Genomic DNA, 27,514 nt, shown 5'->3' on the forward strand with positions numbered 1-27,514 from the left:
GGGGATCAAACCTGCAACCTTGGTGTATCAGGATGACATTCTAACCAACTGAGCTATCTGCCCAGGGCAAGAAAAAAGTTCTGTGTTAATTTCTTTATTTTACTATTAAAGAAAAAAGCGCTTATCTTTTATTTTTTAAAAATAGTTTATTTATTTTCAGAGAAAGGGGAGGGACATAAAGAGGGAGAGAAACATTGATGTGTGAGAGAAACATCTACCGGTTGCCTCTAGTACGCACCCTCTTCCAGAGACCTTTCACTTTGCGGGATGACCCAACCAACTGAACCACCCTGGTCAGGGCAAGAGTGCTTGTGTTTTAGAGCAGAGGTTGCCAAGCTCAGGATTATGGGAATAGCGCAGTGAACCACTTCTGAGCCAGACCCATGGCTGCCAGACCACTTGGCAGGACCAGGAGCCGGTAGTGGGTACAGCCACAGTAGGTTCTGAGCCTCCTGCTCCCTAAGCCCAGCCTTTCTGTCCTGTTACTCTGTCCAGGGTCATCAAATCATTCTTCTAGGCTTTGACCACAGGGCCAGAAATGGGCTACAGAGGAGCAAGAAGTGAGAAGAGGGCAGAGAGAACAGCAAAGTGGGGGGTTTTGGGTGCTCAGTTCCTATTTTACCAAATCCTGGACTTTTATGTAAGATTTCCTTCTGTACCAAAGGCCTTTAAAAGAAGTGGCAACATTATCATTTTTGTTCCCATAATGCCGAGTATAACACCCTGTAAAAAGAAAAAAGTCCTATTACAGTCAGCCCGTGGGCTCAGAAATTCAGACAACTTCGGTGAGAGGAGGACAGGTGTCCTGCTGTGCTAACTCCTCTTCCATCTCTGGTCTGTGCTTCAGGGCTTCTGGCCCAGGAACAGGACGTCTTCTCTAAGGGACGAAGGAGCCTTCCTGAGTATTGGACACCTGGTCCGAGAGGTTGAATTTTCCTGAGGACGGCAGTGGTCGGCATGTCCCCCACGGCAGCACAAACTTTCTCAGCGACAGGAAAACATAAGATGAATCAGTCCTAGGCCAGGGAGAGGAGACCCCCTGCCTTCATTCTCTGGGCTTTGAGGCCTGAGGCCACAGTTCACTCAGGGACAGCTATTCGGTTTGGCAGAATTGTTTCAGATCTTGGCTTACCACTTTTTTGGTGGTGCTTAAATTCTAAAGGACCTAGAGTAATCAACAAAAAAGTGCCTAGAATAATCTAGAAGTCTAAAGTACCTAGAACATCTGGGTTGAAAAATTCTAACAAAAGTGATTGTATAGATAGGCATGATGTTTCAGTTCTGTAAGTTTCTACATTTCATCTTGGCTCGTTGTGAAGTTCATAAAATGCCTTTGTACCAGCTCCTTGGAGGCAAGTAGCTTCTTGTTTTCTTAACACGTGGTTTCAGGCAGAGTGTGAGTGGGGAGCCTCCCCTCTTCTTACTCTAGAAGACCCGGGCATCCATGACGGGTGGAAGTGCAGCGATTGAACCTAGAGCAGCTGAATAATGAAAACCCGTGAAAAAGAAACGTGCTCCGAGAAACAAGCCCTTCCATCGAAGCCCGCTCTATCATATTTTCCTGCTGGCCTTTCTAATTTATGATGGCAATCCCTTTTAATTTCCTATTACAGGTTATTTATTTTTTACCCTTGGAACATGCAGTGTAAGTTTTTAGTGCATACACAAGGGGAAAGGAGACCATTTTAGACGCTCAGCTGATGCCAGCGCAGCATCTTGAATTGTCCTTGGATATAAGCTTTTGTAAAAGTTAATCAGTTGAAAGGCTGACTGTATAGTGAGAACAGTTTTGATTAGAGCCCCCATATAAACCTTGACTACAAGGAAAGGTTTGGCTGCCACTATTTTTAGGTGAAAAATATTGGGGAAAAATAGGGCACCATCTGCCACAGATTGTGGAAACAGATTCACACCATTTTCAGTTATAGCCAAATGAATCAGCCCACTTCTCCCCATATTCCTGAATGTCCAGCACCTGCCATTGCTAACATAAACATTGTTGGGTAGATGAGGGAACAGAACAGCAATCAGAACTGAGGAAGAGCCCTGGCTGGAGTGGCTCAGTGGATTGAGTGCCGGCCTGTGAACCAAAGGGTTGCCGTTTCAATTCCCAGTCAGGGCTCATGTCTGGGTTGCGGGCCAGGTCCCCAGTTGGTGGCACACAAGAGGCAACCACACATTGATGTTTCTCTCCCTCTCTTTCTGTCTCTCTTCCCCTCTGTCTGAAAATAAACAAAATTTTAAAATTAAAAAAAAAAAAAAGAACTGAGGAGGAGCTCAGGAATAGGGTTGTCTGCTTGGTGGAACTCACAAGATAGAACCCATCTACTTGGCCCAACCCATGGAAGTTTCCTTTGGGAACAAGAAAATTGCAGAGAAGGGCTAAAGTAGCCAAGGGGCTGCTTCCTCAGGACACTCCCAAGGCTGGAGCTGAGAGGACATTAAGTGACAGTAGTCTGCACAATGGATGAAGACACTGGCTCACATAAGCTGGCAAATCCAGTTTGCCCACTCAGTAAATGTGGATTCCAGAAATCTGACCATCTTGTCAAAGAAGGCTGAAACTCCTTTTTTCCCCTCCCAACCAGCATGAAGAGCAACAATTTAAATTCCTGGCATGTCTGAAAAGACAGAGATCTCAGAGCTGGAGGCCTTGGATCTGAATGCTGGCTGTATGATCTTTCACTGACTTTGAACTTCTATTTCTTATTTGCCAAACAGGCATGCATCGGAGTGATGGCCCTGCCTCTGAGAATCGTGGGACTGGGCACACACTTTCCTCTCACGTCTCTTCCCGAGGCACTGTTTTTAATCTGTTTTCAGCTTTTGCTACAAATATTGTCATTACCATGCAGTTTAGTTCTTACATCTTTGTATCTATTTTTATTTCGCCTTGAGCTAGTGTAGAAGGCTCTTGAGAGAAAGGCTCGCATGTTAAGACTCTCCATTTCTGCGTGGTGCTGGGTACATGGCGCACAGAGCTGGGTACATGCAGAGGAGGTGAGAAAATGCTTGGTGATGAAGGGGAAGAACTTCATCTTCCTCACCTGTAACTACCCTTTAGTGACCTCAAAAGTCCAGTGACTACTCCTCAGGGCTCTGAGATGACAGACTCTTGGTGTGTCCACGGGCATCACTGAGAAAGCATACATGTGAACCACGTGATAGGATGTTCTCTTTGAGCTCCTAGATTGTGTTTTTAATTATTTAAAAGTTTATAGGCTTTGTCATAACAAGACAATGCAAGTTGGGTCTAGAGCAGTAATTTAAACGGGGCTACAACTGTGACGTGTGAATTACAAAAGGTGAGATTTCTGTATGGATGCAGTTTCCCAGGGGTTGGAAGCCAGCCCAGGCTGCCTGGCTGCTGCCAAGAGCCCCGGCTATACCCATCCTGCTGGGAGAGGCGGTGGGGCAGGCCCTGGGAGCTGCCAGGACACCCGCCGCAACCTCACCCCCACCTGCAAGGGAGGAGGAGTAGAAGCAACAGCTGCGACAACAGAGAGCCAACCTGAAACTCAGACATTTGTGGGGCAGCAATGTGGTCCCAGCACTGCGCTGAGGAGTGGGCACTCACAAGGAACGAGACAATGCCTGGAAGATTCTGAATCACTGAATGGGTCCAGGTCAGCCGAGAGATCAGGGAGATGTTTGTCCATGTCGCACACACACATCAATTAATCAATCAGCACAGTAGGAAGCAATTGGTGGCACTGACCCTGGGGTTGGGAAGGGGAGTGCTGGCAGTTCCAGGATAGCAGGACTGATGTGGCTCTCCTTCAGGATGACTTTGCCACGGGCCAACGCGCACAAAAGAGCTACCTTGAAGGTGGGCAGTTAACTGGGAGCTCAGCACTTTTTTGTACTTTCCTAAAGCAAAGTAACGCAAAGCATCATTGACCCATTAGCTTCTACCAGTTGTACTTTCCAGAATGGCTCTGTAGGGATCCGCCCCCCACAGCCGTCCCTGCCACCTGCTATGCAGAAGTCCAATCTCAGAGTTAAGGGACCATTAAGTTCATCCATGTAAACTCCCCTCTGACACTGGCATCATCACCATCACCACTTCTTGGCTAAATTGTTGATACGGTCCCTCACACCCTTCTGCTTACATGGAATTAAGTCACATGGCCACACGTCACCACTAGAAAGTAGACAAAGGCGATCTTTTATTCTGGGCGCAGCACGCTAAGCCAGCACTGGGATTTTGTTCCTAAGAAGAAGCGATTGGAGGGTTAGCTGAGCGCCAGGTGCTCCTCCCCCCGCCCCTTTGCTATGTGCCTGCGTCTCCCGGAGGAGCTCAGGTCTTCCTCTGGGACTCTGAGTGCCGTTCAGTCTGTTCTGTCAGCTCGAGATGTTGCTTACAAACAAGAAGACAAATGTCTGCCCTTGTCAAACCAGTCACGCTGGGGAAGGATCAGGAAGAGCATAAACCAAATGTGCGTTCAGAAAAGGGGAGAGTGGGAAACCAGAGGTCCCTGCTTAGCCTCTCAGGCAGCCCTCCCTGCCTCTACTCCCGGGCACCCCCTCAGCCCCCAGGGGCTCTTTGTAGTTGGTCCCCTTCTTTCTGTGGCCCAAGGCTCTGCTCTGGGGTTTGAACTTGTACAAGCTGTTGCCAGGCAGGTGATGATTTCTTTAAAATGACCTTTCTCTGAAAAAAACCTAGTAGCATTTCAGTTGACCTTCCAATGAGTTCTATTTTTGAATAATCAACCAAAGATCTTGTCCATACAGTACAGTTTTTAAGCCTGAAGACTTGTCTTATCTCTTACTTTTCGCTCTGCCTTGCAACTTCAAGTCCCGGGTTGGAGGCCACCTGAAGCAGTGGACGTTGGTGTAAAGGTCACTGTCCTTGCCAGCGGGCTCACTACCCTTATGTGAAGGTCACGACCTCGGGTCCTCTGAGTGGCTGTTTCCCAGCTACCACCTGTCATACTTCTGTTGGGGGTGCAAAAGCAGGGGCTGCAGGCAGACGGTCTCCCCTCTCCCCTGGAGCTTTGCTGTCTGTCTTCTTACCTTCTCTGCCCGAGGCTGGAGCCCTCTGTGCTAAGCTCAGTCTCCCTCTCTCTCTCTCTCTCTCTCTCTCTCTCTCTCTCAGCAGGACTGGCTACATAAATTACTGGACCCAGTGCAAAGTGAAAATGCAGGGCTCCTTGTTCAAACATTAAGAATTCCAAGCTGGGGACAGCGAAGCAGGGTGCTGGTCATCCGGCGCCCTGTGTGGACCGGGCGTCCTGCGTGGACTGGGCGTCTTGCGTGCACTGTGCACCTGTGCTGCCGGGGACGGAGGCTCCAGGAGAAGGCGGGTCCGCTGCTGCTTCACACTGAGGAGGTGACTCAGCAGGTATCATGTGGGCCTTAAAACAGCTGCTGCCCCTGCCTCCCTCCAAAGCACCCAGGGATCTCTCTGGGGGCCCACCCTAAGGGACACCTGCAGGGAAGGCATTCTGGCAAATGCAGTCTGGCCTTGGCCCATTGCAAAGCCCACATTGTGGTCGATATCCTGAAGTCGTCCCCCTGCGCCCAGCCCCTCTACTCCCAGAACTCAGCCTGGGGTCCTTGTCCAAGGAGCCACAGGTGACAGCTTTCCCCAATCTCTGCCCCTGCACAGCAAGGCTCACCCTCTTTTCAGCTTGCAGGCTGTGTCCTTGTCACGTGCCATCCGACCCTTTCCGATAATAATCGCTGCATTTTGGGTTCTGTTTCCTGTGGCGTGCCACTGCCAGATATCCCCATTATTGAACAGGTTGGGTCAAATTGAATGTGACCTCAAACTCAAAATAGCAGTGGTTTAAACAAGATTAAAGTTTGTGTCTCTGTCACACAGAGAATCTAGAGGCGCACTCCAGGCTGACAAGTGGCTCTAAGGTCATCAGGGACCCAGGCTCCCAAGACTCCTCTTGTCATTCTGTCTGTCATTCTAGCCTGGGTCTTCGTGGTATGTGATGGCTACTGAGCATACGATGCTGCCCCCTTGTTGCAACAGCATCCCCAGACGTCCCAGACAGCACTCTACTTCCGTCTCATTGCCTGGGATTTAGCCGCTTGGCCCCTGTGGCTGCAAGCGGGCTGGGCAATGTCTTATTCTGTGTGGCATGTGCTGAGTCACACAATGGGATTCTATTACCAAAGAAGAGAGTAAATATTGAGAGTCAACTAACTCACAGTCTAGGGAGGGAGACCTTAGCACCCCTTCCCCCATCACAGGCTGGGCTTACTCTTGGCAGAAGGACCAGGCTCCTGGGCCCCGGTCTGTGCATTACCTCAGTCTGAGATTCTTTCCCCGCTCTCCACCTCCAGGATCAGATCCCTTGGATGTAAATTTCAGCTTGAAGTCATGTGGGTCTGTGAAGTGTTGCAGAAAGAGCTGCCCCTAGAATAACAAAAGCTTTGTTGCAGACAAATAGAAGCTGCTGAGGGGGATGAGGAAAACAGGTGGGCCAATAGACTTCAGGCATTTTCAGCAATGGGAGTGTTTCTTCCATTCTATTCTGCACACAAACTCCAGTATGAGGAAGGGGTCAAAGGGGACCTGCTTCTATTAAACATGGGGGCTGGGCAGGTCTGGAGCTCAGCCATGCTCCTTCTCAACCCCAGGGCAGCTCCCCTGGCACCTGCCCAGAACTCCTGGACTCTCTGGTGCCTTGTTCAGATGAGCTATTTTAGTCCATCCCTGGTTTTGCTGATGGAACCCGTAGGCTCAGGGAGGTTGTTACCTGGGCAGGGCTGGAGGCAGGCTTGTTTTGTCCTTGCTGGTGTGGAACTAATGGGGCTCACTGGGTGTGGAGATCTGAGACAAAAGAAGCTCTAATGGTCTGCAGATGCAGAGGCTGCCAGGACAAGGCTACACCTGACCTAGACTGCTCTGTGTTACAGGGGCTGTCGTTCTTTATCTGATGGGGGCTATGGGAGCTGGGATCATGCCGGATTGACCCTGGCTATTGATTGGGTTTTTTGGAGGGTGGGGGAGGTAGTGAGAAGAGCAGATTTCTAACCCTTCTGGCTGACGTAGAGGTAGTAGGCTATGCTTTAATTTGTAGTAAAGGAAGGCATGTGAGCAGCTGGCATCAGGGGGGAGGGGGAGGGGCTGGGTGAGAAAAGTGAAGGGGTGAAGAGGTACAGATTGGCAGTTACAAAATAGTCACAGGAATATGAAGCACAGCACCAGAAATATAGTCAATAATATTGTAATAGCTATGTATGGTGCCAGGTGGGTACTGGAAATATTGGGGGGAATATTTTGTAAAGTACATATATGATTGTCTCCTGAAACTAATACCAAATAATATTAAATGTTAACTGTAGTTAAAAAATTAAAAGTAAAAAAATGTAAAAGAATTCCTCCTAGGGAGAGAACGGTCTTGTTTAGGAAAATGTGGTGTTAAGTGGTGATGGTAAGAGTTGGAAAGAGGGCTGAGCCCGTGGCTCTGCGCTCAGGTCACCCTGGGTGGCTCTGTGGCCTGCCTGCGCCCATGTCCTCTGGGGACCCAGGCTCCTCTCTTGACAGCTCTGCGTCCCTCTGCCCTCCTGCTTCCTCTGCTCAACCTGAGTGTTACTTTCTGGTAACCTGAGCTTGCTTGTGGCTCGCCAGTGTGACATTTTGGTTTTCCTCGGCTGATGGTTTTTTCTAAGCATTTCTTCATTCAGATTCCTGCGAAATGGAGTCGGATGGAACCAGCTTATCTCTTTCATTAGGGTCAGGGTAGAAGATCAGCCTAAGGAATCGCTGTCGCTGGGCTGGTGCCACTCAGACCTGTTGGCCAACAGAGCGAGAAGGGCCACATGGGAAATCATGGCTACCCAGGGGCAGCTACTTCTTCTTCTTTTAATATTAAAAAAAAATCCTTACCTAGGACATGTTTTTTATTGATTTTAGAGAGAGAGGGAGAGGGAGAGAGAGAGAGAGAGAGAGAGGAAGAAAGAGAGAAGCATCAAATTAAGAAAGAAGCATCGATCAATTGCCTCTCGTACACACCCTGACCAGAAATTGAACCTGCAACCTTTTGGTGTACTGGACGATGCTCCAATGACCTGAGCCACCTGGCCAGGGTCAGGGGCTACTTCTTCAGTCGTGGTCACAGGCAAGGCCAGCATTCTTCCAGAGGACCGCTATTTTTAGTGTCTGGCCAGGTGGAAACTAACATTCTATTGTCCCGATTCAATTGTTTAGGAAATTGCTCATTGTTTTGTGCACAGCCATGTAGTAAATTCCCCCACTGCACATTTTTCTGATCATTGACTTCATCCAAAAATGCTTTCTAAGCATCCAATTGCCTGTGGCTCTGGGGTCATTGTTTTGCAGAAAGAACGAAAGCCTTTTCTGTGCTTGGGCGCAGACTGTCCCTGAGGATGCAGAGCAGAGAAGACTCCTCTTGGCCAGCCCCTAATTGCTCTATTGGTTATTTCATGAAGTAGGAGTCAGGGGCTCAGGATGTGGGACAAGCATTAGGCCAAAGAACTTTCCCGATCCCCTTTTAATTTTTACTCAAGGTAAGTTTGAGGAATAATTGGGTATCAGCTCAACTGGTTCCTCAGCCCTTTGCAGGCAAGTATTCTTTCTTTCGACCGAAGCACTGAACAGTGGAGACCCCCGCCCTGTGGGAAGCTGGGTCTCAATGACAGGGTGGTCCCTGTTTTATCTCCGAGAGCGGGAAGCAATCACCGTGTCAAGCCCAGCCCCGCTTTGTCATAGCTGAGGTGACTGTACAAGACGACACTGTGGTGAACTGAATTCTGATCCCAAACCTTACAAGCCGGTGTAGGGAGGAGCCCAAGGAAACGGGAGCAGAGGTGACGTGGCCAGTTCAGGGCAGAAGGCTTTGGAGCCAGTCTAGTTTGCTGAGTTCTCTGTCCTGCCTTGGTCACTGCCTGTGGTGACACGGACCCTCTCTCAGCCTTCTTCCCTGAGTCACTTCCAGGAACAAAGTGTATTTTGTTGTTTAGGCCACTGGCATTTTTGCGTGGTTTACTAATGTAGCATCACCCAGCCTTTCGGCGAACGTGACGTCCAATTACAACTTACCTTCTCTCACTGGGACGCCCAGAGGTGTTCAAACTGTCTTCCTGAGAAGCTGCACTAGTTCCCATTTTCACCGGCGGTGTATTGCTGACTCGGTTTCTCCACGTCCTCACCAGCATTTGGTGCTACCATTTTTTTTTAGTCATTCTGATAGGTGTGGAGTGATACCACATTATAGTTTTAATTTGCACTTCCCTAACCGCAAATGTCGTTGAGTGTCTTTTCATGCACTTATTTGCTGTTTATATATCCTCTTCGGTGAACCGTGTCTTATATTTTTGGCCATTTAAAAATTGATGTGTTTGTTTCCTTCTGTTGAGTATGAGAGTTCTTCATATATCCTAGAAACTCATTGTTAGCTGGGTGGTTTTGCAAATATTTTCTCTCCGGCTGTAGCTTGTCTTTTGATCCTCTTAACAGAGTCTTTCACAGAGCAAGAGTTTTCAATATTGACGAAAATTTTAAACATTTATCAGTTTTCCCTTTTATGGGTCATGCTTTTAGAGTCAAGCCTAAGAACGTGTTGTCTAGCCCTGGATCCTGAAGATTTTCTTCTAAGTTTTTTCTATAAGTTTTGTAGTATTTATTGTCTTTTACATTTCAGTCTGGGGTCCAGTTAGAGTTCGTTCTGTATAAGGTGGGAGACCAAGGTCAGGTTCATTTTTTTTTTTTTTTTTTGCTTACAGTGCAAATACTTTTATGCCCACATGCTCCAGCACTGTTTGTTCTTCCTCACTGAATTGCCTTTGTGCCTTTCATCAAAGATCAGTTGGGTGTATTTGTGTGAGTCTGTTTGTGGGTTCTCTGTTTTGTTCCATTGATCTATAAGACTATCCTCCCACCAATACCACAGTCCTGATTATTGTAGGCTTGGAATTGGGTAGTCTGATTCCTCCAGCTTTATTCAGCTTTTTAGCTATTCAAGTCTGTTTGCCTTTCTATATAGAGTTTAGGTCCTGGCTGGGAGCTCAGTTGGTTCAAGTGTCATCTGGCTACCCCAAGATTGTGGGTTTGATCCCCGGTCAAGGTACATACTAGAGTCAACCAATGAATGCCTCAATAAGTGGAACAACAAATCAATATTTCTTCCTCTCCCAGATCAATAAATAAAACAAAATTAAAGTTTGGAATCATCTTGTCTATACTTACAAAAAGTCTTGCTGAGATTTTGCTATGAATTTTGAGTCATTGTGGGGAGAACTGATAGCTTTAATATGTTGATTCTACCAATCCATGAACACAGTATGTCTCTCCATTTAGTTAGAGCTTATTTAAAAAAAAAATTTCATCAGCATTGGGTAGTTTTCAGCATACATGTTTTCTTCTTCTTTTTTTTAAAAGGAAGCAAGCATTTCTTTTTAAAAGATTTTGTTTATTTATTTTTAGAGAGAAGGGAAGGGAGGGAGAAAGGGAGGGCAAGAAACATCAGTGTGTGGTTGCCTCTCGCATGCCCCCAACTGGGGACCTGGCCCTCAACCGAGGCATGTGCCCTGACTGGGAATCGAACCAGCAGTCCTTTGGTTCGCAGGCCGGTGCTCAATCCACTGAGCCACACCAGCCGAGGCTCAGCATACATGTTTTCTTAGATTTATTCCTAAGTGTTTTATTTAAAAATAAACACATGTAACAGAAAACTTACCATTTTAATTGTATACTTTGTTGCCATTAAGTGTGCTCATAATGTTGTATAACTGTTACCACTATCTTTTTCAAGAACTTTAAAAAAATCATTTCAAACTGAAACTCTGCACTCATTAAACATTAACTCCCCTTTGCCCCGACCCCCACCCCTGGCAACCACCATTCTATTTTCTGTTTCTATGAATTAGACTACTCTGGATATGTTATGTAAGTAAAACCTGTCCTTTGTGACTGACTTATTTCACTGAGCATGTCAAGACTTATCCACATTGTAATGTGTCAACTCTTCCCTTTTTTAGAGACTAAATAATATTCCACTGGATTATGGAATGTATTAAAGTCATATTTGGCTTCTCCATTCACCCACAATACACACTTGGGTGGCTTCCACATTTTGGCTGTTGTGAATAATGTTGCTATGAATATGTGCGTACAAATACCTGCTTGAGTTCTTGCTTTCATTTCTGTTGGTTATATGCTCTGATGGGTAATTGCTGGATCATACGTAATTCTATGTTTAACTTTTTGAGGAACCACCAAACTGTTTTCCACAGCGGCTGCACCATTTTACATTCTTACCAGCAGTGTGTGAGGGGCCAGTTTCTCCACATTTTTGCCAACACTTGTTATTTTCTGTTTTGTTTTTAATAGCAGTCATCCTAATGGCTGTGCTATCTCATTGTGGTTTTAATTTGTATTTCCCTTGTGATTGATTTGGGGTAACTTTTCATGTGCTTTTTGACCATTTGTGCATCTTCTTTGATGAAATGTTGATTAATATAAGTCCTCTGCCCATTTTCAGAACAGGTTATTTGTTGTTGAATTGCAGAGGTTCTTTATGTATTCTGAATATTAACTCCTTAGCAAATAGATGGCTTGCAAATATTTTCTCCCATTCAAAGGATTGCCTTTCCACTTTTTAATGTTATTTGATGCACAAAAATTTTAAAATTTGACGCAGTCTAATGTATCTATTTTTCTTTGTTGACTGTGCTTTTGATGTCACATCTGATAAATCAGTGCCAAATCCAATGTCATGAAGCTTTCCCCATATGTTTTTCCCTAAGAGTTTTATACATTTACATTTATGATCCATTTGCGTCAGTTTTGTGTATGTTGTAAGGTCTGGGCCCAATGTCATTTGTTTGCATGTTTATATCCATTTTGCTGAAAAGACTGTTCTTTTTTCATTGAATGGTCATGGCACTCTTGTTAAGAATCATTTGGCTATATATAGGAGTTTATTTCTGGGCTCTCTATTCCATTACATTCATCCATAAGTCTGTCTTTATGCCAGTATCACACTGTTTTGATTACTGTAGTTTGTAGTAACTCGAAGTGTGAGAACTCCAATTTTGTTTTTTGTTAACATTGTGTCCCTCGAGATTCCGTATGAACTTTACAATGGTTTTATTTTTTCTGTAATAATTATTTTTGGAATATTGATAATGGTTACATTAAATCTATAAGTCATTTTGATTGGTATTGTCATATTGTCTTCCCAACCCATGAAAACTGTATGTTTCCATTTATTTGTATCTTCTTTGGTTGTGAGCAACATTTTGTAGTTGTCAGTGTTTAAGCCTTTTGCCTCCTTGGTTCAGTTTATTCCTAAGTATTTTATTCTTTTTGGTGCTCTGGGAAATGAAGTTGTTTTTTTTAATATCCTTTTCTAATTGTTTTCTTTAGGGTATAGAAATGCAATTGATTTTTTTTGTGTTGATTTTGTATCCTACAGCTTTGTTGAATTTATATATCAGTTCTAACAATTGTGTGTGTGTAATCTCGGGAGTTTCCCGCATATAAGTCCAGGTCACCTGCAGACAGAGAGCATTTTACGTCTTGCTTTCTAATTTGGATGATTTTTTTTTTTTTTTCTTGCCTGATTGCTCTGGAAGAAAACAATTTCCAGTTTAAATTATACACAGCGTTTTTCACGCTCTGAGGAAGTCGCCGGTCCATGCCGCAGCCTCCCGGATTTCCGCTGCCTCCCTCCTTCATGTCCATGGTGTGCGGGCGCCATGGCCTCTTGCCAAGTGACGTCATCACTTCCAAAGTGGTTCTCCCTCCTGGATCTGACTTCCTGAAACTTACATTCTTAGCTAGACATTAGGATCAGCACGTGGATTGAACCATTTGACAGTAAACAGAGAACTAGTGAGTGCTCACATCCGCTCACCGGAGGCGTTAGTGCTGCAACGGGAGCCTTCTGTTTGCCTAGTGGGAGTTTCCCCAGCAGGTGGACTTCCTGGCTTCCGGCCACAGCTGGGCAGCATGGAGCTCTCCTGGTTGCCTTCTGGGGGAGATTAGGTTTTAGTGCTCTCATAAAAGCATTTTTCTTCAACTTCCTACTGTTGCAGTGTGACCTCATTGTTTCCCAGGGGTCCCTCTTGCATTCCCAAGGCTTAGAGCTTGCCTTGTTCTTGCTTTGTTCTTTGGATTGATTTGAGACATTCTTCTAGGTGCCATCTCTCTCCATATTAGCTCCTTGTCCCCAATCCAACCTGAGGAAAGCCATCTCAGCTTTGGCCCCACATTCACCTTGTGTGGGTCCCACCGGAGCTAGAGTGGGAGGCCCTTGAATAAAAACTTGGGGCCATCCTCCCCGGTGGGAGGATGGGCCTTGCTAGTCAGCCTCATTGACCTCTCTTCACTTTTAACTGAACTCCATGCATATATTTGGGCTTCAGAATTTCTTGTCTAACTACCTTGGCTGTTTGTTTACAACTTTAAAAAAGAAACAGAAGGACTGGTTGATTAATATTAATAGATATAAATATTAATATCCACCACTCCATAACAGTTATTTGGTACAGGCACCAGTCTGGATACCTGACTTCTTTTAAATATTTACATGTAGAGTCCAGTTATTATTCCTATTCTACTAATGAGAAACCAGGCACGTTCAAGGTTTCTTGCCTAAGATCTCTGTGCTGAATACAGATAAATTATGTAGTCACCTTCATTCCTTTAAGTGCCTACCCTGTGTCTTTTGCTTTGGCTGAAACTCAGGGAGCAAGAAGCAAGAGATACAGCTGAAAAAGTCCTGACCTGAGTAATTTACTCCCCAGAACTTGGAATTCTCCCTAAGGTACCCCAAATCCATATTTGGGTGTGACACAAAATATGACTTTTTCATTTACTCTAACTGGGTTTTTATGAATTTAGCTACACAACTTTATTTTTAAATGTCCCCCCACCCAGTGGAAATCAGTTCTTTCTGTTGAACTTCACAGCATTCGGTTACATTGTGCATTGCTAAGAACTTTGGGTTTTTCTGCAGGGAAAGTAATTCGCAAATGCAAATTATTATGATTATCATTCCCTCCTCTGCTCCCAACTCTACTCTCTAACCTTGAGCAAGTCGTGCCATATCTACTTGCTCCCAGTTCCCCGTCTGAGAAAGGGAGATAATAGAGAATACTCCTCCAGGTCGGGACTTTCCAGTGAGAGGTAACGCACGTGTGTATGCACCACACAAGACCTAACTACTGTCATTAGATCCCATCAGGATTCATATCAGTTATACACAGTTCTAAGTTCCCTGGACACACATCATGATCATTATACCTTGGACAAGTCTAAGTATACTACTGATACTTAGAAACATTGATGAGGCTAAAAAAAAATACAGTTAAAATGTTGAATGCAGAAATCAAGAACAATGCATTTAAAGGGTTTAGGTTCACTGTGTAAACTTTGGTGCAGATATATATTAATAAGAGACTTACCTATCTTTTATAATTACAGCCTCCTGGGAAGCACGGTCACCACGCCCATTTTACAGAAGGGAAAACTGAGCCCTAGGGCATCTTCCCAAGGTCATGCCATTTCTCTGAAAACATCTGGCATTAATATGGTGCTGTGGCAGCTGTGCCAAGTGCTGGGAATATAATGCAGAGCAGAAAAAGAGAAGACACAGTCTCTGTCCTCAGGGAGTTCACGGTCTACTAAGGAGATGGCCAGCGATTAAAAACACTCAAACCCAATGTAGAATTACAACTGTGATTGGTTACCCAAGGAAGTCCAGGGAGCTGGGGGAACATAAAATGGGGTAAGTGACCTCATCCAGGGCTGGGGGAGGGCTTCCCCAAGGAGAGGGGATGGACTTGCGATCAGAGGGACAAGGCTGGTAGGGTGAGGAGAAGCCTGTCCTAGGCAGGGAAGCCGCAGCCCTAAAACGCTGAGGTGGGAAGGGACATGCCTGGTTAGAGGGGCTGGAAAAAGGCCAGCGTGTTCAGAGTGCAGAGCATGAGGGACGTGGTGTGTGATGAGACCAGGTAGAAGGGGTCTGTTCCCCACTGGGACTGGGGTCCCCAGGCCCTGTGAGGGATATTGGTCCTTTTCCTACAAATAAGAGGAAGCTATTATTATTTGAGATCATGCTGGCGTCAAGTGGCAGCCGGGGCGTGGGGGTGAGCTTAGAGCAGAACTGGAGGAGAAACTCCTCAATCACCCACCTCCACATTGGGGGTCACCGAAGCCCAAGCTGTGGGGATTAGATAAGCTTTTATCTAGTTCTGGTCCTATTTCCTGGCTTTGCTGGGTACACTTTAAGAGCCCATCTTTCCTTGTCAAATATTTTCTGTTCTTTTCTTATTTTGTGTGTGGGGCCTGTCTCTAGAGCTTCCGTCCTGACTTGCAGATGGAGTCTAGTGAATCGAAATAATCTTGCCACTGCTTAGCCTTTGGAAGGAAAAAGGGAGGGCGGGTCAAAGAGGGGGGGAAAGGAGGGGAAGGAGAGAGAGACTTGTGGGGGGGAGGCTAGGGAAAGGAATCATCCTCTTGGGGAAGGGACCACATCACCTTAAGGTAACCATCAGTCTTTGCTGGCTAACTCTTCAGCTCTATTCACGCATGGAGTTTCTTCTCCATCTTGCAACTTCCTTCCAATCTAAAGGATCTGTGTCCCTTAACACTGCTCCCTGATAATCCCCAGAGAGCTCTCCCTAAGCAGGCTACAGCTGTCCTGAGTGCATGGAATGGCTTGGCCCGTGTTGGGGTCAGGATGTGACTTGTGGGACAGCTTGGGACTGAATCAAACAGGCAGGCATCTGAATGGGCAGGCTGACAGCAAGGAGTGACCTGATGGCTTGGCTTGGAGGGCGGGAGAGGGTGTGGAAGGAGCTTTCCTTGGAGGAGGTCAGATGGGGTAAGAGGACGCACTAGGAAGAGAAGTGGCCCACAGAGAAGGAGATTGTGGCAGGAAGGCAGTGGTCACTGGAAGGCAGGACTCAGTCCTCACCGACCAGGACTCACAGAGAGAGCCGGTCTGCATGGAGGCTCGCTGCTGAGTGTGTCCACTTAGCATGGACTTCCTGACTCACAGTGCCTGCGTTGTTCCTGAAATGGGGGATGGGGTGGAGCCTGGTTCCATGGGGACAGTGGTGGCATCTCCCCTGGTTCATGATTAAAGGGAAATGCACCAAAATGTGAATCTTGGTTATTTTTGAAAATGTGCAGTGACTTGTTTTTCTTTAAGTCCATCACTCGACACACCTACAGGGAGTATGAAAATCACAAGTCCGTATGCTGTGAACGATTAGGAGGCTGTTGGTAACCTCATTGCATCGCAATGTTTTAACACCAAGTTCATGCATTAGCAACCTCTTTTCTTAGCTGCATGCCTCACGGAGGCGATTTTACACGACTGGCTGCTGGAGAGGTTCCTCATTCTGAAATATTTATGTATGCTTACAATCAGAAAAAGCACCAAGATGATTATTGTCTTTAGCAGCTGGATGGATTGGCCCAGAGTGGTTTGAAATGATGTAAACTCCTGCGCCGGGTAGGCCACCAGGTTTTAAATCTCATCTTAGGTTTTGGACCTCACTCTGGTGAGGAGCAGCAGGAGCATGAGGTGACCACGGTTCTCTGACACCACGGACAGTCTGCCAGGGGACAGGATGTTTGTCTATGTGTGATCGTAACAGCTGTCCAAACGCTGTAGAGGTGTGTCGTCCCCGCATTTTATAGCAAATCGAGACTCTGAGGGGCTCAGTGATCCAAGCCGTGCAAAGATGTAGCTGCTGGGCTCTGGCTGGGTGGCTCAGTTGGTTGGAGCGTCGTCCTGTACACCAGAAGGTTGTGGGTTTAGTTCCTGGTGGGGGCGCGTATGGGAGGCAGTGGTTTGACGTTTCTCTCTCATGTCGATGTTTCTATCTCTCTCCACCCTTCTCTCTCTCTCTCTCTCTCAGATCAATAAACATATCCTCAGGTGAGGGTTAAAAAGAAACACTGCTGCTGGGATGCAAGTTTGAACCCAGATTTTCTGACCCAAAACCTTGTTCACTCCCGTTCCCTCTGTTCTTTTTGTTTATTAATTATTTGAAATGGCTCAGAGGTGAATATGGCTACCTGAAGTGGAATGAAATAGAGCTCCTAGCTTTCTTACCTCCCCTAAAATGAGGGAAAAGGAGGACGGGGTTCCGACGGGCAGCCACCCCAGCAGCACGACCCTGGTCTGTGTCTGTGCATCCCCACCCACTTCCTCCAGCAGCAACGGCTCCCCTGTCTCCCCGCCGGGGGTGAGACGCGAGGTGCGCTCATTAGCACCCCACTGCCGGGTACTGTGTGGGTGCTTTTACAATAGCCTTTATCTAATTTGATTAGTTCAGATTATATGGGGGGGAATCTTTACTGAGATAACGAGAGCAGCATCAGATATAATTTTCAGCTCCTCTTTATAAAAAAGGCATTAACACCCATACGCATATGATTTATTGTTGTTTCTATTGTAAGGCAGGGAAAGGGGCGACCCCCATGGAAGCATTTGGGACATACAAGTGTGTCTGTGAGACAAGAGATTTTTTTAATTATTTTTAAATCCTCACCTGAGGATATGGATATGTTTATTGAGAGAGAGAGAAAGAGAGAGAGAGATCAGAGTGAGAGAGAAACATCCATGTTTTGCCTCCCATACACACCCCAAGCAGGAATCAAACCCGCAACCTTCGGGCGAATAGGGCGACACTCTAACCAACAGAGCTACCGGGCCAGGGCAAGATGAACAAGTTTTGATGTGGCCATGCCCAGTGAGCTCCATTAGATTCCATCAGGAAATGAGGAATGCAGGTGGGCAAGGGCTCATCCTCCTCCTGGCCTGAGATTGCTCTCTGGCTCTTCTTCCTGGAAACGTGGATGGAAAGCAAGGAACTAAGGAGAGGGAGGCAAGTAAGCGAGGCTGTGGGTTCAGGTGTGCGTGTCCTGCACTGGGTTTGAGGACAGCTGAGCTGTCCTGCAACGTGGGGGGGTCATGCTAAAGGGGATGGTGCTATGATGGGCTCATTTGTGGGTGGAAGGGAGCTGAGAGTTGAAGTTGGGTGAAGGGCCAGCTGAGGAGCTGGGGCGACCCCATAACAGAGGTTTGGGGGGGTGGCCTCAGCTGGGGCTATCTAGGGCATGTGACCAACATTTAGAGGAGGCAGAAGTGGGGCTAGGGCCGTGAGAGGGGCCCACCAGGTACAGACTCTGTGGGGGGCTAACCAGAGTGTCCCCACAGCAGATCTGGGCGGCCAATGCCAGTGGGATCTATAGTGATGGTGCCCAGGGAGTATCTCTGAGGAGCCCCGTGGGGTCCAGGGAGCACCCATGCCTTTGCTGTGGGCGCAAGGCCTGTCCTCAGCACCCTGCAAGGTGCCCACTAACAGATGGGCTAGAGAGAGGACAGAAGAGAAACCCTAAAGACGGGGCATTTACCTCCAAGAAACGTGTTTCCCTGAGAAAGACAGTTTGAAACTAACCACACTGAGCTTCCTTTATTAGGTGAGTTTAAGTCTTCTGACCTGCAGCCCTGCCCTGTGAGTCAGCCTTGAACGGGCATGGGGGCATCAGAACACATTCAAGCAGTGCTAAAACATTAAGAATGCCGCATTTCCCCCTGCACACCTGAGGTTGGTGTGGAAGGATTGCTACCCCTGTTGCACAGTCTGCCATCGTTCAGGGCTCTAGCACAGATGAAATGGAAAGATAAGAAGGAAGGCAGGAAGAACATGGTTCCCTTCCCCAGGGGGGACCCTCTTCCAAACAGTGGGTTCAGGAGAAGCCAGCCCAGAGGTCAGCTCGGTGGGTGGGAGAACATTGTTTGATTTCTCTGGCTGGCTGCCTCTTTTCTGAACAAAGGAAAGACCATGCTGGACTCCCTGAAAGGCCTCTCGGCTTTGAGGGTCTCATTCTGTCTTTGGAGGCCAGAGGAGCCCAAGCCGGTGGTGGGAAAAAAGGGACCCGGGTTCCCGCCGCTGCCAGAGCCTTGGCCGGAGCCCTGCATCCCTTTGCAGTTCATTTTCAATGCACTTTTTCACGGCCAGTGCTTCTGCCGTACCAGCCCCAAGCTCCTGTTGCCTTGGCAACAATCTTTACCTCCTGGCGTTTGAAAGGGCCTCTGTTCTGTACTCATCCCTTTCATCTGCTGCTCCTCAAGTGTGCTCGGCTTCTTCTATCTCCGTTCCAGGTGTGATTCCAGCTCCAGCTGTGGCTCCAGCACCTCTGGTCACCTGCAGATGGGCCACACAGCTTCCCTCATCCCTCCTGGTGAAAACAGAACAAAAACAAAACACAAATCCCAGGCCCCTTCTAGCTCATCTGCTGGCCTGTGGGGGAGGACAGAGGTGACATGTGGCCTAGCTGGTGGCCCAGAGTGGCTTGCTTCAGTTCTCAGAGGAGGCAGGCTGGCTTACATACCCAAACTGAGATTGTCGCACAGCACAGCCCAGGGTGGCTCAGTAGTCAGGATTTCATGGAGATGTTTAACCCTTTGACTGCCAATGTCGCTCTGAGCAATGCTGAAAAATTTTCCCAGAAGTACCAGCATCGCTTCCAGCAATTCTTTTTTTGATGGCTATACATGTAAATAACAATGGAATAATTTGCATTTTATGTTTTGTTCTCTTTTTTTGTACCTCAGGTTATACATTGATATAATTTTTTCTCATGTTGATCCAAATTTTGAATTACACATGGCACTCAAAGGGTTAAGATGCAAATGAATGGTGGATCTTCTCAAACAGAAGAGAGGTTTATTTTCCTCTCATAGACGCTCAGGGGCACACAGCCAGGCAGGCACGGTGGTCTCCCACACCGGGGTCCCAGGAACCTTCCACGGCAGCCTTCCATTTTCAAGGTCACAGCAGGGTGTGGGTGGGTGGCTGGGCCTCCAGCATTTCCTCTGCACTGGAGGGTGAGGGGGTGAAGTGTAGCTTGCCTTGTCAGTCTGTCTCTCTTTAGAGAAGCCTCCCTAAAAGAATTTCTCGGCACACCTCCATTGAAGCCTCAGCTGCTGGGTCTTATTCCCATGGTCCCCCACCCCATAGTTCTCAAGGTTGACAGTCCTGGAGCCCTCTGCCGGGTGTCTGCAGCACTAACAATATAGGAGTTTGTAGGGGACAGAGGTCTGGGGCAGTAAGTGTTCCCTCTGCTGCAGATGAGGACACCGTGTGTGGGGAGGATGCCCACAGAACTTCTGCCAACAGGACTGAGCTCCTTGGTGGGCTCATGCCTGTCACTGAGGCTTGTCCTGCCGCAGAAGGACCACCCACACTTCTACCTAGAACTCGGAGGTGGAGGAGCCACAAGTCTGTGCCTGCAGGGCACTGGGTGTGATGTGACCCCTGCGGGGCAGTGGAGGCTTCTCAGGTGGTCCTCTGTGAAGAAGCCAAGTGCATTAGACTCAGAGCTGATGGTGGCTTTTTGGCAGCAGGGGCCGAGTGGTGACCTGAATGCAAGATAAACAAGATCCGCCCACAGGATCAGCATTCCAAAGCTGTTTGTCATCAAATTGACAGCAAATTAAAGGGGGCAGACCTGCTTGTCTGTGCCAGAGTCCTACATGCCCCGCCCCCAGGGCTGCACATGTCTGAGCACAGGCACATGGGGCACACGGAGTTCATGAAAGAAGGGCGACCCCGCTGTCAGGTTGGTCAGCAAGGTAGGAACAAAATACAGTCCCCCAGAGATGGCAGACACTGCCTGACCTCCCCTTCAGCCAAAAGCAGTGCCTGTGACATAGGCCGTTGAACCTGGAGGGGACTTTGAGGTCCTCTGGCTCACTCCCTTCATCTTCAGATAAGAAACTGAGGCCTCCTTAGGCCATCTGGCTGGCCCAAGGACGGGGATCAGAGGCAACAGGACCAAGACTGTCAGCCTCCTGCACCTTCCTGGTCACTGACGGCCGTAATGCTTGTGTGTGTTTGGGGCTAAACTGTGGCTGGAATTTGGTCTTGATCCCAGTGGAGGGGCCCTCATGCCTTGCCAGTCTCATTAGCACTGGCTTCTTTATTAGCAATGCGACGATACTGTTTCTGGGAAGCAATCCTGGAAGAAATAGAAAGTGCAAGTACTACTGATTTGGCCAGCCTCACAGTGGTACCTAAGTGCTAAGTATGTGCTATTAATTTTACAGCCCCGGTGGCAGGCTGTGCATCCCGTGAGGTGCCGGAGTCACTGGTGCGCTTAGCTGTGCTCGCAGCTGCAAGGAATCGGCCAGGCTCCACCTGCCAGCCCGGCCGCCAGGCGCCTTGCCTTGGTTCCCTTTCCTCCAGCAGGAAGATTGGTGTGCGGTTTGCACAGCCGGCCAGGCTGCCAGGTGGCTCCCGATGTCCCTCGGAGGTGATCACAGGCCACTAGGTGGCTGCACACAGAAGAAGTTTAATTTTCCCACCAGGACTTGACTGGACAGTTAGTTCCTGATTGTCGCAGCTTTTCTTTGCCTTGCCAGGTGGATTTTTACACATCAGTGACCAAATCTTAGTCTGCCCACATATGTATAACCCAGTGCTAAAGAAAAAAATGCCAGAAGCTTCTGGATCCTCTGCTCACTTTATGACTGAGTCACTGTATGAATACAGGCCTGTCCTGCTCTCAGGTCAGTTTGCAGAACAGATTTGAGGCTCATCCAGTTCATGTGTGCTCGGGAAGGAGTGGCTCCTGCTGGGAATGTGCTCTGGCTGTCTTCGTGCATTTATTAAGTGCCTAACTCTAGGCCCAGACTCTCTGCCCTCATGGGGCTGAACTCCAACAAAGTATGGTGACTGGACACAGGTCACTACGAGACAGGCCGCACCGGACTCCTGCTGGGGGAGAGGAACAGGGAAAGATCACATAGGAGGTGACAAGGAGACGGCTGAGCTGGCCCTTGAAGCATAAATCAGAGTTTGGCCAACAGGAATGATGGAAGAGGGCATTGCAGAGAGAAGGAGCAGGGAGAGTTATTAGTCAGGTCTCTAGAGAAACAGAATAGGCTGTGTGCACACATATGGAGAGAGGGAGAGAGAGAGAGAGAGAGAGAGAGAGAGACTGATTTTGTGGGCAGTGGCAAGTCTAAACCCTGCAGGGTAGGTCAACAGGCTGCAGGCCAAGGAAAAGCTGCAGTTCAAGTCCAAAGGTGGTCTGCTGGCAGAAGTCCCTCTTCATGGGGGGGGGGGGGGGCGCAGCTTTTTTCTTAAGACCTTTAACGGATTAGATGAGGCCCACCCACACAATGGAGGGTAATCTGTTTTATTCAACGTCTACTGATTTAAATGTTAATCTTATCCAAAAATACCCTCACAGAAACATCTAGAATAATGTTTGAGCGAGTATCTGGGCACCGTGGCCCAGCCAAGTTGACACAGAAAATCAGTCATCACGGAGAGTACATTTTGTGAAGTCAGGAGAGCGTGGGTGTGTTTGGGGACAGTGAGTGATACATGCAGCAGGAGTGGGGTCTGGAGCGGGTGGGGTGGGGGGAACCAGGTCTGCGAAGGGGGTGAGAGTGGACGGTGTGTGTCACCGGGGCAGTTTGTGAAGCGGGGGGCAGATTGGTGCTGGTGCCTGTAGACTGAGGGGAGGCTGGGCAGTGTTTTAAGGAAGAAAGTCAGGAAAGGTGGGGGTGGAGGCTAGTGACAATCTACAAGAGAGCTTGTCTTTCCCAAACAGCGCTCAGCTCTGCCTCCCTGTACCTACCCTGAGGCATGTGCGAAGCAGCCTTAGGCTCCTTCCAGTCCCGCCCCTCGCCCCCAACATCACAGGCTCTCAGTCTGAAACTCAATGTGCACATCCTTGTGTGAAGAATAGCTGTGTTCTTTGTTCTCCTCTCTGAGCAAGGCCATTTTTGTGTTGGCTGCCAAACTTGGAGATCTGCTTGAGCATGGGCATCACCATACACATGTTTTAAACTGTATCCCTGGTTTTATCTGCTTTTTCTTGTCCCATTTTCTCCCCTCTTCCCCCACTTACTTGCTTTTAAGTCTTGTTATAACGTATCACCTTCACAAGTCACTGCAAATCCTCTTTGGAATGAAGGGGGTATACAGGGATTAACCACCACCAGGACTAGACAGCTCGTGGGAGGAAGTTTTTACTTTGGAATCTAAGATGATTCCAAACCTTCGTCAGATAAAGAAAAATCCAGAGGCAGGCTGGTCCGGGGGTGACTGTGAAAATGAGTTCCATTTTGGAAGGGAAAGTTCCACCAGGCCTTGCCCACACCTGCTGCCCAAATGATGTCTGCTCCCTGCAAGCCTGGCCTTCCCTGGGCTCTGGAACAAGGAGAGCTGACCATAGGTTGGTGTCCACTTGAAGCCATTCCCTTCCAGTGAGGGGTGTCCAGACTGATCTGCTGGCTGCCCCCCAGAGTGTGGGTGCCAGGTCCTTATGTGAATACAGCCCTTCAGCCTCTTCGAATTCGCCCATGACCATGGCTCTTCTGCCCTGGCTCTCCTCAATGCCCTGATGCTCTTGAGGAGTTCAGTCCCTTTACCCCCCAAACCAGGAGACTTTGATTCTGGGGTCCTTCACCTCATCCTAAATGGTTCTCCCTGGTTTGGGACCCAGGTGGACCAAATGTTCTGCTACGTCAGAGTTTCCCGGGCTATGAATCCAGGTGTGCACCTGAGTTTTCTGTGCTGCCTTGGATTTGGTTTGGGATCGCTTGCTTCCCCTGTGGAGGGACACCTGCCAAGCTGGCCTGGTCAGTTTTTCCAGCCCTCCTTCTATGGTGGTTGCAGAATTGTCCCCTGCCACTGCCTTCTTCCAAAGGTAAGCTCTCAGCCTAACTCACAACCAGAACCAAGATGCATGTCATGAGTTTGAGATTCCAAAGCCAATCTAGGTCAAGGAAGGTGTCAGGCATGCAGGAAACCTGAAGCGACAGAGGCTGGCGGGAGCAAATAATGCAAATAATATTGCCTTAGGAGATATCCTCATGGAAGGTGTTGATGTTAGGCATGGGCAAGAATTAAATCACTCCACGACTGACACTGGGGTAAGAAGAGGGCAGAGCAAAGAGGTCACCTCGGGGGCAGTGTTTCTATGTTGGGGACAGGAGAGGGAAGGAGGTCAGTGAAGTAGCCACGGGGGGTGGGGTTGAGAAGACCCAAGGAGAAGCAAGGGGAATGGAGGCTACAGGAAGCTAAGAGAGGAGAGAGTTTCAGGAAGGAGAAGGCAGGGAACAGTGACAAATGCTGCAGAGCGATCAGGGCAGAGGCGGAGGAGCAGGAGGAGAAGAGGAAGGCAGCGCACTGGCGTGGTCGCTGGGGAGTGTTGAGGGTGTGGGCTCAGTGGAATCATGGCCAGAAGTCTGACTGGGGAGAATTAGGACAGGAGGAAATGGTGAGAGAATAGGGGATTTATGAAAAGTCCACATTTTAAGAACTGCTCTGAGGGGAAGAAGGAAGAGGTCTTTTTTAGGGAGGAAGACACTGTGGAAGAAATGTCAGAAAGCCTCTTGTTCCTGGTTTGTTCAATGACAAGCTGAACCTGCCCTAATCAGAAAGCCTCTCTGGGGCAAGGAGAAGGAACTCAGTATTGCTCCCTTCAGTAAGCCTTACGGATCTCTCTCACAAGACTGCAAACCCTTCCAAAATCTTCTGATCAAAGGCACAGATCTCAATATCTTGAACACTCTACAAGGTGACCGAGGGCAGATTTTTGACTCATAAATAGAAAAAAAAAAAAAAAGATAGCTTTGAACTGTTAGCAGTGCCAACCATTTGGGCAGGAGACACAGTTCTAATCTCTAGGAATTTGTCATCCAGGACCCAGATGGAATATTATTTAAATATTTTCCGTATTCTTATATTGAGTGTATTTATGTGGACAATGGAACAGGATGTTGGGGAAATCTGTGGCATATGGCCATTCAAGCAGAGATCACATCATGGAATTAGAAATGGCAGTTTTTGACTGCACAAGAAGAAAATTTGACAATTTAAATTCTTATCCAGAAACGCAAGTAGTTTTATCCACTCTAGAGCAATTTACTTTTAGAGTGACAGAGTAGCAGTGGAAGTCTCATCTGAGTGTAAAGTCTCATCTGTCTATAACACTTAGAGATGTAAGTCACAGGAGAACCAGGTTTTGATGCCTATAAATGGTCTTTCGTGTTCACGGATCAAACTGCAAAACAAAGTTAATTCTGAAAATATTAGCGATGTTTTCATATTTGGGGGTTACTTTGTCAAAAGTATAAGTCCAGGATGAATTTTCTTTTTAAGTTGAAAAACCAAAAACATATTTTTATTCCTATGCCGTGTGCTCTGAATCCAAACTCTTGAAGTTCAAGGCTCTTTCTTATCCAGACTTTTCTTCAACTTGACGTCCCCACGCGTGGCGGGCACGTGCATTGCTGTCGGCCGTTCTGTCTCCTGCCAGGCCCAGTTCTGCTCTGCGCCTCTGCTTCTGTTGGGTCCACTCCAGCTCTCCATCTTTAAGTCCAAGACAAACAAACTACACCCCAGTGACCCATAACGGTAAGCACCCACCCCTTTTGTTCTATGTGAGGGGCTTCACTGCAGAATCTTTTACTCACGACCTCACTCCTCCTTCAGTCTGGTTTTCTCTGGTCCCATTTTGGCTTGTATCTGGTTTCTGTCTCCCCTCCTGCCTTTTACACATTGGGCTTAATCACTGACTTTTATTTTCCAGTTCGTCCCTCGGCACTTCCCAGTGGCCTCGGCTGCAGATTAATTCTCGGGCTCTGATTCTCTCCAACGAGACGCCACATCCTAACCAAGTGCCGCTGAGCTCCACACCATGCTCTGCCCTTCGAGGTTAGTGCCCTCGGTCCCCAGGTGTGTGCATGTGCTCAGAAGTTTTCCCCATTAGGAATGACCTCCTTCTCTCTCATCTAACCAAAACCTTTCTTGGGCAAGTTGGCTAACCCCGAAGAGCCTCCATATTCCTATCTTTAAAGTAAGGATAATGACTGTTACAGTCATACCTCAGTACTCATCGGCTTCAGAACGCATCAAACCCTGTCCTTGTCGCATTTTGATGAGAAAAAGAAGTTTCAGCACTCAGCGCTTGCTCGGGATTCATTGCACTTGTATAAGTCATGATGCCACCCAGCAAGAGAAAACGCTTCATTGTTCGGTACTCGTCGGTTTCAGCATTGGTCATGGGTTCTGGAATGAGTTAATGATGATACCGAGGTATTTCCAAATGCTGCTGTGAGGATTTAAGTGACAAAACCATCACATTGCATTGAGCAGAGTCCTGACACAGGTGTAGCGCTCAATAAATGGGTGGGCTTCTCACGTCTTAGCACTGCTGGGGTGGTCAGAGCTCTCCAGCCAGACGACTGGTGAGCTCTTCCTTCTCTAATATGCAGTAACACTTAAATCTGAACCCCATCATCGATCATTCAATCGCATATTAGCTCATATCATTTTCTTGATTCCCAAACCAGATTGCAAGGAGATAAAAAATAAGGATGATGCGTTGTGTTTGTCTGGTGTCTCCTACAAAGCTAAGCACATAATGAATAATTTTTGACAGTGGAGAAGTAGAGATTTAAGGACACCCTGAGAGGTCTTGGAGAAGATACTTTTGAATTGTGCCTATAAAAGGGGTCTTTCCTCAAGAGATAAGCAAACACTGGGACAGCTCTGAGCTCACCAGAGGGCTTTTCAGAAAGGACTCCCCTGAGCAACAATCTCCATTCAAAGATGGGATGTTCATCCTTCCACACCAAACTCCTCTCCCACCACCTCCCCACTGTCGGCACTGGATCTTGAGTTATAAAACAGAAGACAGTACTTTCTCACAAATAGAGGGGAGGCCCCACACCTCAAAATGCTGTTAATGCCCCACATATGGCTATTGGTGGTCATAGTGGGATGCAGACATTCGTCTAGTCTTGACGTCACAGGATTCCAGTGAGCCCTCCCTTTACTTCTCAAGAACACCCCTGTTCCCCTTACTTGAGTTAGTCGTGGGTTTCTCTTCCATGCCTGGAATGCCCGGGAAGGTGAATCGAGGAGCTGGAGGGTCTCTTCTGGATGTTGAAAAGCTATGTCGCTGACTATTGAATTCCTTTAACTGTAGAACTGAGTTAAGCCACTGGAGGAGTCAGACTTGCGCTCCAGAACACGAATGTCATGAACCCTCTAAAAGTAATAATACACAGAGCACCTATCAGGAGGCTGGGCCATGGGGGTATTGGGGGATGGCTAAGAACACTGGATGTCTGAGGATGATGCTGAGCCCCCCTGTATCATGCGTCCATTTGGAGATGTCTACTTTTCCTCCTTTTCACCTTATTTGTCACCATAAATAATATTTTTTGCAACAAGTTACCCAGGGAAATGACAGTTGGAAGCCGTTTTCAGGAAGTTTCTGGGAGTGGGATCCCTGGGCTGGGGACTCTTTGTCACAGGCGGGGCCTCACATTAGTGGAGATAGATGGCAATTTTGAAAGGCATCAGAATGGGCTCTTGATTAGCTTTGAAAGGGAGCCAAGTGAATGCTAACCACCCTCTGGTCTACTCATGTATTTAAGTTTTCTTTCTTTCAGTCAATCTAATAACCAGCATTAACAGATTAGTTAGTACAGCTATTCTGAATATTTCTAGGATGTCTGCCTTTCTTTTTTCTTTTTGC

This window comes from Furipterus horrens, unplaced genomic scaffold (assembly GCF_987537825.1).
Source record: "Furipterus horrens unplaced genomic scaffold, mFurHor1.1.pri manual_scaffold_15, whole genome shotgun sequence".
NCBI classification, from domain to species: domain Eukaryota; kingdom Metazoa; phylum Chordata; class Mammalia; order Chiroptera; family Furipteridae; genus Furipterus; species Furipterus horrens.